This window comes from Neofelis nebulosa, chromosome 4 (assembly GCF_028018385.1).
Source record: "Neofelis nebulosa isolate mNeoNeb1 chromosome 4, mNeoNeb1.pri, whole genome shotgun sequence".
NCBI lineage: Eukaryota > Metazoa > Chordata > Mammalia > Carnivora > Felidae > Neofelis > Neofelis nebulosa.
Genome location: NC_080785.1, coordinates 118,880,373 through 118,893,458, shown reverse-complemented (window position 1 = coordinate 118,893,458; position 13,086 = coordinate 118,880,373). Strand labels below are relative to the sequence as shown.

At 42.1% G+C, this 13,086-nt stretch overlaps 1 long non-coding RNA gene across 3 annotated transcripts in view; it reads right to left on the bottom strand.

Annotated features, from left to right (window-relative positions):
* Positions 1-223: 223 nt before the first annotated feature.
* LOC131509848 (uncharacterized) overlaps positions 224-13,086 on the bottom strand; it is a 54,401-nt gene continuing 41,538 nt past the window's right edge. The window contains exon 6 of one of the 3 annotated variants that reach the window (XR_009260721.1): positions 224-436. This is a non-coding gene — a long non-coding RNA (uncharacterized LOC131509848). Of the gene's footprint in view, positions 437-708; positions 1,257-8,507; positions 13,074-13,086 lie in introns of those variants that run through there. The other 2 variants (XR_009260724.1, XR_009260722.1) reach the window with 2 other exon arrangements.

The window sequence follows — 13,086 nt, the reverse complement described above, 5'->3', positions numbered from 1 at the left end:
TACCTTTGTGGGGCTGAGAAGCTCAGGTTAGGACCACCTGGTATCTATCACTCATTTGGTAATTAATCACTGATTGTCTTCTGTCATTTCTCCTATTGTTGTCCCTTAAGAGCATGAAGGGGCTACATTTGGCCCTTCTTGTAAACCATACAGTACCTTGCTCAGAGATTTAGAATTGGCCAACTGCCCTCCTTCCCACCCAAAACAAAACAAAACAAAACAAAAACAGAAAAAAGCTATTTATTTCATTTACATGTTTGACTATACCACAATTATAATTGTATCCAGGGCAGAACAACTCAATGAAAGAATATTTGCAGAGTCAACAAAACAATTGATTTCCAGCATTGGTAAAAAGTCTTGAAAATAACTTGCCTGAGTAAGTTCACTAGGATATGATTCCAATGGATTGCTCTCTCTGGTGCCTCCTGGAAGGCTGGTAAGGGGGAAATGTTTGAAATGAGTCTGACTGAATCACAAGCAGACAAACTGAGTATTTGCAGTGATGGTAAGATCTTAATGAATCAGAAAGTCCTCAAGAGTGATTCTCTTCCCGGGGCGCCTGGGTGGCTCAGTTGGTTAAGCGTCCGACTTTGGCTCAGGTCACGATCTCTCGGTATGTGAGTTCGAGCCCCGCGTCGGGCTCTGTGCTGACTGCTCAGAGCCTGGAGCCTGGCTCAGATTCTGTGTCTCCCTCTCTCTGACCCTCCCCCGTTCATGCTCTGTCTCTCTCTGTCTCAAAAATAAAATAAACGTTAAAAAAAATTTTTTTGAAAAAAAGAGTGATTCTTTTTCCAAAACTCTACTTAAAGCTTTTGTCCTCCTGGAGTCCATTCGTGGTAGTAATTACCACCACTCCACCCCTACCTGATTCTGATCACATTTTATTCTGAATTCTCTTAGCAATATGGACTCACTACTTGTTGCACTGAAATTGCTATTGAAGCTTTTCCAAGTGTGTGTGCTGTGTGTGTGTGTAAGAATGTGCCCTTCTTCCCTCCAAGAAATAGCTCCCTATTCACCTGTGACAAAGACCTAAAACTTGACTATTATAATTTCTTTATTTTTATGGCCTTGCTTATGTCAGGCTTCTTCTTTCAAAATGCCAGTAACAGTAAGCTGCTACCCATCATTAATCTTTTGGGGTCCTTTCCTGCCATTTGCTGATGAATGAGATGCTCAAATATTATTGCTAGCAATGCTTTGGATAATTCCACCAAAGAAATTCCAAGGACATCTTTTGACTACTGATGACTCTAGAAAAGACGCAAAAAGCAAGGTTTTAGGTTGTTGTTTTACTTGTTCCAAAGACTTATTAGATTTAGCTAATTATGCACCTTATCAAAGTAAAAGATCTTATGGGTGCCATGTGATGGTCTACCTCATCATTCATGCCTGATTGAATAACATGGTTAAAATCCAAGGAGTTCCTCCTCTAATGAAGTTCCTGCTCTGGTCTGTTGCTATGGCAACTTAGGGCTATAGTCCAAAATGACAGCAAATATATTAAATATTGCTGCAAATCCATTTTCTTCCTCCTCTAGTGACCTCAGAGCCCAAACTGTATTTGATAGCATACAAGTCTAAAAGGAGTATTGTGCCAGCTACTTTTTCTTTTGACATGGAAACCAATCATTTATACTCTCTAGCACAGTGTTATCCATATACCAAACTGAAAAAAATACTTGAGGGAAATTAGTTATACATGGTGGATTGACCACCCACATTTATTGTCTCTTTTTCCTGAGACTCCACTAAAATGACAGTAAAGAAATTGAAAAAGAGGGGCTCCTGGGTAGCTCAGTTGGTTAAGAGTCCAACTCTCGGTTTTGGCTCAGGTCATGGTCTCACGGTTTTTGTTTTTTTGTTTTTTTTTTTTTAAATTTTTTTTTTCAACGTTTTTTATTTATTTTTGGACAGAGAGAGACAGAGCATGAACGGGGGAGGGGCAGAGAGAGAGGGAGACACAGAATCAGAAACAGGCTCCAGGCTCCGAGCCATCAGCCCAGAGCCTGACGCGGGGCTCGAACTCACGGACCGCGAGATCGTGCATGGTCTCACGGTTTTGTGGATTCAAGCCCCATGTGAGGCTCTGCACGAAGAGTCTTAGTGCACTCTTCGTGCAGAGCCTGCTTAGGGTTCTCTCTCTCTCTCTCTCTCTCTGCCCCTCCCCTACTCACGCTGTCTCTGTCTCTGTCAAAATAAATAAATAAATAAAGTTTAAAAAAGAAATTAAAAAGGAATATATCCTGTTAAACAACAAAAATTCAACTGAGTAATTAAAAAGATCAAATCGGCTTTCTTGAATGATTCATGAATCAGGCAGCAGCCCATCTAGCAAACAGAAAGAAACTCTACTGAGCTACAGAGAAGGAAAGGTTTTTTTGTTTTGTTTTTTTTTTTTAAGGCATAGAGGGAGAAGAAAAAAATTATTAGCAAAGAATGTATTGTTTTAGGCAAGGTCGTCCTCCTAAGGGGAATGGAAGGAGCTTATCAGTAAATTTTCTAGTGCTGATCAGGAGAGATTCCACGTTGACCCGTTAAAGGCAATATTTCTGGAGGGGTTTAAATTGCAGTTAGGTTAGGTATTAAGTCTGGTTTGCTGACATGGGAAGTTAACATAAGTGACTCCATTTTGGGCCTGTTGTTTTCTTTTAAACAGTTCACACAGACCAAAAAAAAAAGGAAATGAAACCAAAGTAGGCAAGTGATTTCCATTTTTTTTTTATTATGGTAAAATATATATAACATAAAACTTACCATTTTAATCATATTTAAACATAAAGTTCAATGACGGTAAGTACATTCACTTTGTTATGCAACCATCCCCACTATCTATCTCCAGAACATTTTCATCTTCTCAAACTGAAACTCTGTACCAATTAAACAACTCGCTATTCCCTCCTCCCCTCTGCCATGGTTAACACTATTCTATTTTTTGTCTCTTATGAATCTGACTAGTCTAGATACATAATATAAATGAAACCAATATTTGTCCTGTTGTGTCTGAGTTATTGTACTTAACATAATATCTTTAAGGTTCATCCAAGTTGTAGCATGAATCAGAATTTTATTCCCTTCCCCCCATACTAACTCAGATTATATTTTATTTTCAGCTTTATTGAGGTATAACTGACAGAATTTCATTCTTTTTTGAGGCTGAATAATACTCTGTCATATGGATATACCACACTTTGTTTATCCATTCGTCAGTAGATGATTTGGTTGTTTCCACCTTTTGGCTGTTGTGAACGACATTGCCATGAATATTGGCATATAAATATTTATTTGAGTCCCTGCTTCCAAAACTTTTGTGTATATACCCAGAAGTGGGATCGCTGAACCAAATGTTGATTCTATGTGTAACTTTTCGAGGAACCGTTGGACTGTTTTCTACAGCAGCTGCACCATTGTACATCCAGCAGTGTGGAAGTGTTCCAACTTCTCCACATCCACCCCAAACTTGTTGTTTTTGTTTTTGTTTTGTTTTGATAAATAGCCATCCTTCTTGGTGTGAAGTGGTATCTCATTGTGGTTTTTATTTGCATTTCCCTAATGATTAGTGATGTGGAGCAGCTTCGCATGTGCTTATTGGCGTTTGTTCTATTCATTTTTAAAAGATGGAAAGCAGATGGAAGGATGGTAACAGTCTTAGCGGGGGGGGGGGGGGGGGGGGCAGGGGTCACAGATGAAAAGGAAACTGATTTGCCCCACAAAAGCTGAACAATTCAGGCTGAGATGGAGGGATGGGCCGGGGTGGAGATGAGGGCTGGAAACCTCCCCTGTCCCAACAGCCAAGCAGCGACCCCTCACCCAGGCAGAAAAAGGGAAGCTTAATCCCTGGGAAATCTGCCCTGGGGAGGTGCTAGCTTCCTGTACAAGTGGCAGAGTAGCCAGCAGGAGTGAGGTAGGGTCTGAAAATGGGGAGACTCAGTAAGAGTGCATCCTGAGCAATGGGACCCCCAATCTTGTTCCTTGACTGCTCCCAAAATACAGGCAAAGCATGTAACCCCTAGGCAGAAGATGAAGGATTCTTCTCATAAAAAAAAAACTGAACTGTGTCAGGAAAAGACAACCATAGGTAGTGACATCTGGGACGCCCCTAACAAAACAGAAAGATTCCCACCAAAAACCCAACAATGATAAGCTCTACCTGTGTACACAGGGCTAGGTTTTTTGCCTTACCCTAAAATATCAAGTGATATTTTAAGCATTACCAAACATTTGAGGAAAGCCTCCATCATGAAATACAGAGAACAAGACAAATGAAGAAAAAAAAATTGAACCAGGAAGAAATAGATGATGCCAGGAACAGAAGAAAGGTTCATATAAAAATTATAATACACCAAGAAAGATAAGTGAAGATATTGCATTCATCAATTAAAAAAAAAAAAAAGGTATTACGAAAAACAAAAAGAGCCCTTGAAAACAGAAATGATGGTTAATATTAAAAAGGTAATAGGTTAGAAGTAGTAAAAAGGCAAAATTATGAAAAATAATTGGGATAATGTAAGGATAAAAGACTCAGGGACTCAAGTGAATTCAATGCCCAAATAAGAAAGCAGAGGAAGAAAAGATTATAGAAGAAATAATTTAAGAAGAATTTCCTGGAACTGAAGGACATGAGTCTCCAGTTGAAAGCACAATGAATGAAAAAAGACCAATGCCATGTTTTAGCATACCAGGGACACACAGAAGAACTAGGAGTGTCCAGATACATAAGTCACATACAAAGGAACAGGATTTTAAATGGTATTGGACTTCTCAAAAATGACCTTGGAAGCTAAGAACACAGTGGAGTATGCCTTCAAGGGAAAATGATTTGCAACCTAAGTTCTATATAGCCAAGCTGCAAATCCAGAGTAAGATTAGGAAAAAAGATATTTTCAGATTAGCAAGGACTTTAAAAAAATGTATCTCCATGTACCCTCTCTTAGAACGCAACAGAAACCAGGGGTGCCTGGGTGGCTCAGTCATTTGAGCATCCGACTCTTGATTTTGGCTCAGGTCATGATCCCAGAGTTATAGGATAGAGCCCCCATGTCAGGCTCTGCACTGGGCATGGAGCCTGCTTAAGAGTCTCTCTCTCAGGACACCTGGGTGGCTCAGCTGGTAAGCATCTGACTCTTGGTTTCAGATCAGGTCATCATCTCATGGTTCATGGGATTGAGCCCCATGTCAGGCTCTGTGCTGACAAGCTCTGTGCTTGGGACTCTCTCTCTCTCTCTGCCCCTCCCCTGCTTGTTCTCTCTCTCAAAATAAATAAACTTAAAAAAAATATTCTCTCTCTCTCTCCCTCTGCCCTTCTATCCCACTCATACATGTGCTCTCTCACTCTCTCTCTCTTTCTCTCTCTCTCAAATAAAAATAAAAATAAAAGAAGAAGAAAGCAACAGAAACTAGAACAAGGAAGTAAAATAAGATATAAAAGCCAGGAAACAGAGTTTCCAATATAAAAAAGAAGCAAAAAGGGGCGCCTGGGTGGCTCAGTCAGTTAAGCACCCAACTTTGGCTCAGGACATGATCTCACAGTTCGCAGGTTCGAGCCCTACACTGGGCTCTGTGCTAACAGCTCAGAGCCTGGAGCCTGCTTTGGATTCTGTGTCTCCCTTACTCTCAACAACTCCTCCACTCATGCACTGTCTGTCTCTCTCTCAAAAATAAACATTAAAAAAAAGAAGAAGAAGAAGCAAAGGGAATTCCCAGAATAACAACTAGGTGTAAGGCCTAATGAAAAACTTGTCTACACTAGAGGTATAGACAAAAATCCTACATTTCAGGAGGTCTCCAGAAAGCTCTAGAAAGTATATCCATTTGAGTATGAAAAACTACTCATAGGCCATGAATGCTCTGACAGCAAAGAAAAGGACAGATACATTGGAAATAATGCAAATAAAATGAACAAAAAAAAACATCAACTCCAGGAAAAACAAAAAGTTATACAAAGAAGGAAATATAATCACAACACACGTTTTGGCTTTGCAGTGGATAACAATTATATAACATAATAATCAATAAATATTGTTTTAACAAAAAGCATCCTTTGACTATAGAAGTTTATAGGAAAGGATAGGGAGGAAGTAACAGACAGACATTTTTATCTCATCACAGCAACTTACAAGGTGATTTCTAAAATTAATAAATCAAGAAGCAGTAGTATCAGTATTTTATTTTGATACATAGCAATAAGTATCTTGATAGTTGCAACTGAAAACTTTTAGAAAAATTATGGCCTAAGGAGTCTTCTCTGACTTAGATTATTTTTGTGGGAATGGTTTAGATTTATTCTTCACCAGGTTCTCAGAGTCAATATGGAAACATAATAGCTAAAAGTGCAGGTTCTAGATTCAGATTTCCTGAGTGCTCAGCCTGACCTGTCACTTTCTATTAGTAGGGTAGATTTAGACAGGTTAACTCACTACTCTCCTAACTTCCCCATATGTAAAATAGGAAACATAACAATAGTACCTTTCTAATAGGATCGCTGTGAGAATTAAATAATGCATGTAAAGCACTTAGCATTCTATCTGGCACACATTCATCAAGTATTAGTGATCACTATTATCACTCTCATTTATGATTCTGTCAGGATATGTCACCCTTCAATGTCCTTCCAAAAAGATCACTATGATAGAGCTATAGGTGAAGGAAACAGAACATGTAACTGGAATTCAATGTCTGCTCACATTACAAACAGATAGATCCTAAATGCAAAGCTAAGCAGGTTTGGTATCTTCCTCCACCTTGCTATTTTTCTCTTGAGACAAGAACTGAACACAGTTGTGGGTAACAGTGTAAGGAGTAGTTAATAAAGAAGCACAAAATCAGACTCAGGTCAAACTCGGCTTTCCACCTATTAACTACATGAGTATATGCTAATTTCTTGATTCTATGGGCTAAATTGTGTTCTCTCAAAATGTGTACCTCAGAATGTGACTGTATTTTGAGATGGGGGTCTTTAAAGAGGTAATTAAGGTAAAAGGTCATAAGGGTGGGCCCTAATCCAATATGACTGATGTTCTTATAAGAACAGGAGATTAGGACACAGGTACCCACAGAAGAAAGACCTTGCGAGGACAAAGGAAGAAGATGGCCATCTGCAAGCCAAAGAGGGAGGCCTTAAAAGAAAACAACCCTGTCAACACCTTATCTTAGACTTCCAGCCTCCAGAACTATAAGAAAATAAATTGTTTATGCTATCCAGTATAGGAATAGGTAGGGATATATATACCTCATGAGATCATTGTGAGGATTAAATCATCTAGAAAGGTACTATCATAGTGCTTGGCATATAGTAGGTACTCAATAAATGTATGCTGGCATGATTATTATGTTATTATTATTAAAGACAATCGGGGCACCTGGGTGGCTCAGTTGGTTAAGCGTCTGACTTTGGCTCAGGTCATGATCCCATGGCTTGTGAGTTTGAGCCTCACGTCGGGCTCTGTGCTGACAGCTCGGAGTCTGGAGCCTGCTTTGGATTCTGTGTCTCCCTCTCTCTCTGCCCCTCCCCTGTTCATATTCTGTCTCTCTCACTCTCAAAAATATATAAACATAAAAAAAAAGACAATTACTCTGGTCTTTCCACAGTACAGAAGCAAAGACAGATGCTAAGTGACCGACTAAACCAAAATTATCAAAGCTATTATAATGACTTAAAAATTCATCTTCAAATCTTTAGTTTTGCCCTCTTCAATTCATGTCCACAATGCTACCAGAATATCCCTTCTGGAATAAAAATGTGGCTGTGATATCTAGTATCCAAAAATGGCCTCACAACCCTCCCTATACACACAGGCCGATCATCCCACCAGAGATGAACCCCCTGTTCCCTCCCCATGAATCTGGGCTGTGCCTGTGATGAGTTTGACCAGTTCAATACAAAGGAAGTGACATCCTGAGTACAGACATTAAGAGGGCTTGGCAGCTCCTGAGCCACCAAGAATAGGCTACTCTGTTGGAGAGAGGTCACGAGGAAAGGCCCACAAGGACAAAGAGTAATAGAGAAGCCACATGAAGAAATACCAATGTGCCAGACATCCAGTCCCAAACTTCAGCCCCGGCCACTGTCTCACTGCTACTGATGAGAGACCCAGAGCCAGATCCATAGAAGAACCACCCACGTGAACCCCAACCAGCTCACAGGATCATGAGATGTAATAAAATGGTGTTGGTTAAACCAGAAAGTTTGGAGTGGTTTGTTATGAAGCAAAAGGTAACTGAGACACGGACAATGATATTGCTCTACTTAAAACCCTTGGTATAGGGGCGCCTGGGTGGCTCAGTCGGTTGGGCGGCCGACTTCGGCTCAGGTCATGATCTCGCGGTCCGTGAGTTCGAGCCCCACATCAGGCTCTGTGCTGACAGCTCAGGGCCTGGAGCCTGTTTCAGATTCTGTGTCTCCCTCTCGCTGACCCTCCCCTGTTCATGCTCTGTCTCTCTCTGTCTCAAAAATAAATAAAACGTTAAAAAAATTAAAAAAAAAAAAAAAAAAAAAAACAAACCCTTGGTATAACCATAACCAAACTTCCATAACCTTCCCAAGCTGTGTGACTTGGGCAAATTACCTAATCTCTCTGTGCATCATTTTCCCCATCTGTAGAAGTAATAATAGTAGCTTCTTAAAGGATTGTTGTGAAGATTAAGACACAATACATGTAAGATACTTGGAGCAGTATCTGGCATATAGTAAGTGCTTAATATGTGTGAACTGTCGTCATTATCATCATCCCTACTGCCTCTCTCCAGCCTCCTCCCCCACTACTTCCCAGATGCACTCTAGAGGACAGTCACACTAAAATACTTTTTCCCGCAGCACGTCACATCTCACAACTCTTTACCTTCGTACATTCCATTCTTTCTGCCTGGAATGTCCCTCACTTGCTCTGTCTGCCTAGAAAATCCCCACGTCCTTACCTGAAGCTTTCTTGGATCTCCCCAGTCAGTGTGGTCTGCCCCTGTGCTCCTCAGAGTACCTACTTCTTGTCTCTGTGGAGGGGCTTCCCAAACTTTGCCACCTGTGCGGCCTTGTCTTCACAGCTAGTCTCTACGTTCTTTAAGGACAGAGCCCCTGCTTGAATCATGTGCCAGCACAGCATAGCTCACAGCAGGCTCTTGATACATCTTTCTGGAAGGGAAGAGCCGGCTTTTAGAGCACTGGTTTTCAACAGGAGTGGAGAGCAGGAAGGGGAACAATTTTGGTCCTCAGGGGACATTTGGCAACGCCTGGAGACATTTTTGGTTGTCACAAAACGGGGGTCTGCTACTGGCATCTAGTGGGTAGAGACTGAAGATGCTGCTAAACATCGGACAATGCACAGAACAGCTCCCACAACAAGGAATTAGCCAGCCCTAAATGCCAATAGTGCTGGGGCTTAGAAACTTATAGAGGATCATCACATACGCTCTCAAGAGAAAGTCAACTGGCTGAATGCACATATGCTCAGTAGACGGAATGCACATTGCCACCACCCTCATCCCAACTCGGGCCTCTTCTCAGTATTCCTGGATGCTGAGGGTCGTGGGAAGGGTACTAAAGGACAAGTAAAGGCTTAAATCTGGCCACTGTCCTTCCTGCTTGATGTGATCCAAAGCAAAACCCCTCCCTCCTCAGGATCCTTATTTCCACATCCAATGGTCCCTTCCAGCCCTGACATTCTATGATTCTGCAATTGTAGGTTGGTGCCTGCTGTTTCTTTCTTGGCTAAAAGATGTCAACGCTGTACAGACTCTCTCACATGCCAAGAGAGGAAAAATCCCAGATAGGCTGGCCTGAGTCACTGAGAGCTTGTGTTACATCCTGGACCGCCTAGAACTCAAGTGAACTCACATGCCTGAGACTAAGGCTCCCCACCTGCCCAAGTAAGAGCCAAGCCTGCAAGCTTCAGAATAAACAGGATGGGGGAAGATGGCCCTTGAAGGCTGCGTGGCTAACTCACCTCTAATCTAAAGAGGCCTCTTTGTCAGTCAAAGCATGTTGTGTCTTTGCAGGGGAGTAGGGAGGCATCTATGAAATCTGCCCCTTTGTCTCCCAGGATAAGAGTGATAAGAAACCTCACCCCAGAGAAGGATGACTTCTGCACTGTGAGCATAGCTGATGCCTGGGGCTCCTCTGGGGGCTAGTTTTGGTGTTTGTAAATGACTTGAATAGAAGGTACAATGGTGTAGTGGTAAAAAGCTTCATCAGACAGGTCTGAGCTTGAGTCCCAGGTCTGTTGCTTTCTGTGTGATCCTAGGTAAACGACTTAGTCCTATCAAAGCCTCAACCCTGCGCTGGGAATAGTAACATAGGGTTGTTCTGTGGATTAACTGAGGTATTGAAATCCTAGGTTTAGCCTACTGCACAGCATAACTGCAAGTAGATGGCAGTCATTATTATGAAAAGCATATTATAGGATGACTGAATAGGTGAGGAGTATGATGACATTTATTGGCATTCTTGCGTAAACTCTTAAATCCCTGTAGGATGCTAGTGAATTATAATACTGAGACCAAACACTTCTATAGCTCTTACCACATGCTTATAGCTATTTTAAGTGCTTTCCATATATTAACTCAATCCTCACAAAGACCCTATATGATAGGTATTCTATTATTCCCATTTTATAGATGGGAAAATGAGACAGAGAGGTTCACCAGTTGCCCAAGGCACACAGCTGGTAAAAGGAGGATGAGGATGAGAGTTTGGACAAAGGGTGATATGGTTCCAGGGTCTCTGCCCTGAGCAGTACACATACTGCCCCTGAAGGACTCTAGAAAAGGATAAGAAATGGCCAGGGGGTGGGGTCCACCAGCCTGCCTCAAACCCCTGCCCAGTTTCTAAATACCTTCTCCACACCCAGATAGCAGAGCATAGCAACTGCCCAACAGGGAAGCACCTAGCTCTGTAAGAAAGGGTCCAGAAGCAGCTATAGGGATGTGGGCAAGGGATGCCACATGGGAAACAAAGGAGATTTGGAATTGAGCCAACTAGGACACTGCCCCAGTACCACCCTGTGACCGTGGATGACTCTGGGCACAGAGACATACTTTTAGACCTTTATTCCTCTGTCTCTCTAAATCCCTGTTTGCTCTAGAGTGCTAGGTTCTAATGAGAAAAGGCTAGTCTATGGCTGGGGCCTTGGTCAGTTCCTCTCCCGGGGGAAGAGCGCCACCTAGTGAGCCACTCTGAGAATGTCCCAGAGCAGTAGGCTGGAACTCCAGAGACGTGGTTGCTAGTAACTAAGACGCCCATACTCAGCTGTGTGATCCCAGGCAAGGTGCTTCACCTTTCAGAACCTCAGAATTCTGGTCGGTAAAAGACAGTAAACAACAATCAAGGATGGTAACCTTTATAATAGCTGAGGGGTGCCTGGTTGGCTCAGTCAGTGTATCTTCTGACTTCGGCTCAGGTCATGATCTCACAGTTCATGGGTTCAAGCCCCACATCGGGCTCCCTGCTGTCAGCACAGAGGCTGCTTCAGATCCTCTGTTCCCCCCCCCCTCTGCCCCTCCCCTGCTTGTGCTCTCCCTCTTTCAAAAATAAATAAATAAACTTTCAAAAAATATATTTGCAATAGCTGACACTTTCTTTCTCCCACAGTTTTTCACTTTGAAATGCAGTGAATAGTACATGATAAATTTTAGAAGTCATATATTTGTTCTGGGCACTCATGAGCTGTAGCATATCCTCTATTTTTTTCTTCACTTTTTTTTTGTTTTGATTTGGTTTTGTTTTGTTTTGTTTTTAATGTAACAACACTTAAAATAAGATCTATTCTCTTGGGGCACCTGGGTGGCTCAGTTGGTTAAACATCTGACTCAATTTCGGCTCAGGTCATGATCCCTGGGTCCTGGGATCGAGCCCTGCAACCAGGGAGCCTGCTTAGGATTCTCTCTCTCATCCTCTGTCCCTCTCCCCATCTTGTGCACTCTCTCTCTCCCTCTCTCAAACTTAAAAAAAAAAAAAAATCTACTCTCTTAACAGATGTTTAAGTGCACAATACAGTGCCATATTGTCAACTATAAGCATTATGTTGTAGGGCAGACCTCTAGAACTTACTCATAGTGCATAATTGAAGCTTTATGCCCATTAATTTAACACTTTTTGAGGATTTTTTTACATGATAGGCCCTGTTCTAATATTATGCATATTAATTAAGAGTGAATACCAACAGTATGCCTGTACGCTATAAAAAAATCTAGGAGCCATGGAAGTGTCACCCACTCTGGGAGGGGAGAAATGTCAAAAACAGTTATACCCATGGTCACATGCTCCCAAACTCTGTGTGTCTGCCTTGTCATGGGACCCAGTGCACTATTTACATACCCGTTTGTCTGCTTCCAAGTTGGTATCTGAACTCCTTAGGAATGGTGTCTGGGTCCTAATCACCTTCATAAACCCAGCACCCAGGAGAGGGGCCGGCACATGGTGCCTCCTCAATAAATACTAGTCCAGGGAAAAAGCCCTATTCCTCTTCTGTGCCCAAAGGCCCTCCCTCCTTTCTTTTGTGAGACTTTCCTCTTCTTCCGAATAATCCACAGAGAATCAGGACAGGGACTCAGCCCAGGCACCAGCCATAATTTGCCAACCCAAAGAAGTTACACTCATGTTAACTATTCCAAGTATAATGGAATGAAAACGTTGTGGGAGAAAGGAAGGAGACTGTGTTCAGACACTTTATGCTGACCATTCTATCTTTATTACCTTAAATTACATAACAAGCATGGGAGATAGGGAGTAAGTGGCAGGTCTGGGATTTGAATCTGGGCAGCCTGACTCCATACTCTTATCCTCATGTTCACCATGTTCTGCCCCATGGCTCTCCCTCCAAGCTTCAGTGAGTGGCAACTGCTACTGTAAGTGAGGAACAGAGCTCAAAGCCTACTGTTTAGGATTCTCTCCCTCCACACTCGGACCTTCTTAGAATCAGAAGATTCTTCTGGAATCTCCATGCTCAGTCCTTGAAGGCTGCAAAGCATCTTTCTGGGGCTTGCCATTTCTATTTGTAGCCTCTTATTCCTGAAGAAACTCTGAAGAATTCCCTGGGGTCAGGTGCAGTCCACTGGGTTAAACCAACTCACGAAACTGATACCTGAAAGATACCA